The 5,107-nt window shown below is 40.2% G+C and overlaps 1 long non-coding RNA gene across 1 annotated transcript in view; it reads left to right on the top strand.

The window, feature by feature from the left end:
• The window catches only part of LOC113477567, a 14,216-nt gene extending 11,432 nt beyond the window's left edge, over window positions 1-2,784 (top strand). Inside the window, exon 3 of the long non-coding RNA XR_003397926.1 lies at window positions 2,774-2,784. This is a non-coding gene — a long non-coding RNA (uncharacterized LOC113477567). The remainder of the gene's footprint in view (window positions 1-2,773) is intronic.
• The last annotated feature ends 2,323 nt before the right edge of the window (window positions 2,785-5,107 follow it).

Below are 5,107 nucleotides of genomic sequence, written 5' to 3'. Positions count from 1 at the left end.
GGGGTAAAGCTTTCACAACTCATTTATTATTTTAACATTTCTGAGAGTTATTTGCTTACATCCCTTTGTGGGAAGATGTTCAGATCTTATCTAAACACCTGGGAAGTCTCTTTCTGAGAGTATTTCGAGTCCTGGAAGAGTAAGGGATGTACTGTTCCTGTCATTTTCTACAATGGTGCCAAAATTTATCTCTATGTTCAGACTGTGTAAATAAAGGCATTTTTATCATAGACATTCATTTGGTTGTGGGTATGCCTGAGGTGAAGGAAAGGATTTGATTTCCTCTGCATGAATTTTGCAGAGATGTAAAAAGCATGCAGGATTTCCTCGCCATTTCTTCCAATACACCAACAAGTGATATTTGCTGCTACCCTGCTTATGGTGAGGTCTTCCTCTTGGAAAGAAATCCTGAATGGTTTTCTGTTCTTGAACATCTTTTCCCTTACACTTCAGCAGCTCTTTTTCTCCTTTGGCCTTCATCCTTGATATCTTTCTTGAAAGTGGTGGCAGCTCTCTCAGCCTTCATCTCAGTCCTGCTAGTCATTGTCTTCTACAGGCTCTCCATGACCCTAATCAACCTCTTAGTCTTTGTCTGCCTTCATCCCAGATAGAACTTGTCTTTCTTGACCCCGAGGAATGTGAAATGTCCCTAGTGGTACAGGTGAGTTTTGTTTTTTCTATTTTATTCTATCATAGCACGTAGGTAAGCTCATACCAGGAATCCTAGGTCATGAGAGTGGACTTGGAAGTGGATCAGCGGTGACATCTGATTTCCTTGTTGTGTAATTAACATCAGGATTGATTAGGTTTGGGGGTTTGTGTACATTTTGGTGTGGAGCTGATGGCTTTTGGTTGGTTTGGTCGAGGGGGAAGCTGCTGCTGGAAATTCTGTTGGTATACTGACTGGTGATTTTATCTAGCAGCTTGCAAGCCCTGTTTACACCGGTGAGTAGAAAACAACATTCTCCATGCCAAAGACTTTACTATCAAAATAAATGAAAAATTACAGGTATAGTACAGGAAAATGCTTTCCTATCTATCCTGGAGGTCTTTTTTTTCTCTTCTCAAGCCAGAGCTACATTTAATAATAAGGGCTGTCACCTTATTATCTGAAGTCCTATAAATTTCAAATATTAATTCATGCAGTTCTATTTTTAGCCTGAGATCAGGCTTTGCTTTCTGATGTTTTTTGTATGTGATTCGGATCTTAATATTCACATTACGTTGTCTGAGTGTCTTGCATGATATTAAGATTTGTAGTTTACATTCTGTTAGTCACGCTTGGCTGCTTTGTCTTCATCTAGGCATGGACCCACAGCTCTCATGCACCAGAGGTGTCTCTGAGGGAGGGTCTGGGATCTGCTAGATATAATTTGTTATTCTTCAGTGCTTTCTAAATGTAAGTTTGGTTAGGGAGTGAGGGAGGGAAGAGCTAAAGAAGATAACAGGTGGTCTGTGCAAAGCTGAGAGGCCTGAGACTTAGGTTCAAGTCCCAGGTATGCTACAAATCTTCATGACCTTTTGCAATTGGCTTTAGCTGTGCCTACCAGAGATCTTGCAATGCTGTGGAAATGCTCCCAAGCTAGTCAGGTACCAAGAAGAGAGCTGCTAGTCACACAGTGCTCTATTTAGGTTATTTATCCCTAACTGAGAAGCAGGGTATCTTCCAGACTGGAGTATCTCCTCAGTGTTGCACTTCATTTGTAAACATCCCCTGAGGTTCTCCATGCTTCAGCCTTTCTCTATGAAATCCTTCTTTCCTGTTCACACGTTTTTTGATGAACTGCAGGGAGAGGTGCTATTTCTCATGCTACGTTTGGGTGGCACCTAACAATGGATGTCATAATCTCTAGCCAACAGTGTGATACAAATAAACAGAAGGAGTGATTCGCTATTATTTGCTTGTACTGCTCTATCAGCCAGAGATAGCAAGACAATTTTACACTCTTCAGAGTGAAAACATAGGTAAGCCTGCGGGTAGCATGATAAGATTGTAGATGGGATTAATCTTTCATGGAGGATAGTAGAATCTGTATCACCTATCAGACATCTGAAGTGGTCTAGATGAACCGTCTTGTTCCAGTAGTGAGATACATTAAAGACAAAAGAACAAGGAGGGAAACCAGACAGAATATAACTTAGACAGCATAACGGTGACCATCAACAAGTCAAACCCCACTGGTTATAGTTCTCCTTTGCTAGAGCACCTGGCTGGCCTGTGAGTCTTCCTGTTAGCAGTCAAAAGACGCAGCAGGAGCCAGTGGCTCTGCCAGGCGTGAGCCCAAAGAGCCTCCGCAGGCTTACATTTCTTACAAGAGAAGAAAACAGGCTGCGTTGCCTTCTCAATGAGTTCTGCCTCCAGCTTGCTGACTGAGTGCTTTCTCCACTCTAAGGTTCCTTCTATCTGTTTTTCCTGGCCTGCGGTGACTCTTAGCTTATTCTGAAGGATGTACTTTAAGTGAGACAACCTGATGCTGGTTCAGCAACTTGTGTGACAGCCCGCCCAGGCTGCCCCTTATCCTTCCCTGCTCTGCTTTGCGGTACTGTCAACCAGGTGTTCGGCTGATACTGAATCACAAACACAATGGCAAATAAAGCAGAGGGGAAGGGCTACAGCACTTGCCTTCTCAGCATTGAGCCATACAGGCTAACAGCTGGTATAACATATTCCTAAAAGCCAACTACTCTTCCAGCCATTAATTGCATGGTGCTCTACACCTAGTATTTTGAGGCATGCTGGGGTTTTATTTACAGGATTTTGTTCTTATTTTAGGCTCCTCTGAATTATAACCTGAATACTGTTGTTGTACTATGGATCAAAGGTCACAAGGGCATGCTACAATTATGAAAGATTAATGAGATGCTTCATTAACCTTTGCACTTTTGACTACTTGGAAATATCTCATCTGTGTTATTTTTAAGAGGAATTAAAAAAAAAAAAAGTATTAGTAAAAGGAAGCAATATAATTTAGTGTTAGAACAATTTTGTGTCAGAAATTAGGACTGGTTTTACTCTTCTCTGTTAGAAGATAAAGTAAACCTTTGCATTTTTGACTACTTGGAAATATTTCATCTGTGTTATTTTCAAGATGAAGAAGAAAAAAAGTGTTAGTAAAATGAAGCAATATAATCTGGTGTTACTGGAACACTTTTGTGCCAGAAGTTAGCATGGTTTTTATTTATCTTCTCTGTCTGCTCATACCTTCCACTGCGTTCTCCTTTCCCTGCTTCCTCCTTTCTCTCCAAGCCTGTTCTCACATTCCCCTGAGAAAAGCAGTGACTTTCTCAGTAGTGGAGGGGCATTCCACCAACAGTGGTCTCACCAACAAATCACCCAAAATTCAGATTTTACTCAGGGAAGTTTGTACTCTCATGACTGTGTTTTTAATCTTATTTTCTTTCGTTTTCCAACATATCTCATGATTTAATGGTGATTTTAGAGGTAAGTTTATTGTAGGTAAAAGGAGGAAGGTAACTTTCTATTCATGTAGCTTCTTTCTGATGGCTCTAAACGAGTATGAAAACTACTTTAAAATACCTATCTAAGAAAGTAGGAGTTTACTTTCTGAGACTAAGTATTCTGTATGGCAGGCCAGTTTTAGACTATGTTAGAAATTTGTTTCAGTTCTGTAGTGAAGAAAATGAATAAATGAGCAAAACCACAATAATTATAACTTTAGGGAAGAGGCTATTTTAATGTGTTCAGATTTTGCCTTAAATAACTCATTACCTAGTTCCTGATTTCATATTTTTTGTCACACTGTACTTTGAATTTTTTATACAAATGAGAATTCAGATCAAGAACTGTACACAAATTTTTTCCCAAATGCTAAATTGCTTTTTTTGAATCTCTTAAATCTCATTTAAGTCCAGTAAGCCTCAGATTTCTGAATCATTTAGGTGTTCTGAAAACTCTCCTCTAATTTATTCTCTTTAGGGGTTACAGACCTACCTCCAAAAGCTAATAGTTTAAAATTAGACAAGATAGCAAAATAATTGATGTGGGCCTTATTTCATGGAGGGGGAAAGTCAAAGACCTATTAAAGGAGAAGCTTTCACATGTCTTAGTGCAACATTAAAAGCTAACTTCCATCTTTTTCTGCTCTTCTCTCTTTGTTAACTCAAAGACTGAGTGGTTTGTCCATGCCCATGCTTGAATTGGGCATGAGATGCCAGAGCAAGCTCCTGTTGTCAGAGTCTCTCCTGCCGCAAGCCAGTCCGCCTCTCCTCTGTATTCACTTTATTCTCCAGTTAAGGAAACATCCAACACAATGACTTTACAGTGTCCACAGCAAGTCTGGGAAGATCTTAACCTCTGCAAAATCTGGAGCTTTGCCTTTTTTATTTATTTATGGGACCCCATGCCCTTGTTGAGGTTTTCGGTAACCTATTGTGCTTTTATGAGAGTTGCTTTATCCCTCCCAGAAGAAGAGAACAAAGGAGGAAATGCTGGTGAACTGTGACTCCAGAATATTGCTCTGTGCTCAGTAAAGCACCTGCTCCTTGGTGGAGAGAGACAGAATTTGGAAAATGCTGAGGAACCACTCCCAAAGGTTCTCTAAACACAACTTCCCATTGGATGGGTGTTGGGTGTAAATCACACTGTCCTTGAACTTCAATCCTGTGCCAAGCTCCTGGCCCATCCACCCCAATTCAGCTGAGGCTGAACTGTCACATCCTAGAGATGTTATCTGAATTTTAGTTTTTTAATTTGCTTTCAGATGTGGAGGATCTTCACTAATGAAAAACAGCTCTTAAGGCTGAGGTACCAGTTGGTGATACTCAGTTAAGCTTGAATAAGTTTCACCAAAGACTGTGTGTGAAATCCTGGCCTCACTGAAATTAATGCATAAAACTCACCTGAGGGAGGACAAGTCAGGTTAAGATCTCATCCCGTAAGAACAGACAAAGGTCAACAGCCCTTAGCAGCCTTTTCATTTGTCAGATGAAGTCCTAAGGCTGTAATTTCATTCAAGATCTACACCTATACATACATTAATATTTTAGATAGTACCTAACACATAGATTTGCTATCTGACAAAGGATCATGGAGTATGGAGAAAGGCTAATGCAGTTGAAATTATTTATAATGGAGCATCAGGCCTTG

The sequence above is a fragment of the Athene cunicularia genome (genome assembly GCF_003259725.1).
Source record: "Athene cunicularia isolate RWA chromosome 2 unlocalized genomic scaffold, athCun1 chr2_part2, whole genome shotgun sequence".
NCBI classification, from domain to species: domain Eukaryota; kingdom Metazoa; phylum Chordata; class Aves; order Strigiformes; family Strigidae; genus Athene; species Athene cunicularia.
Note: the sequence above shows the minus strand (reverse complement) of the source record. Positions and strands in the feature narration are given on the sequence as shown.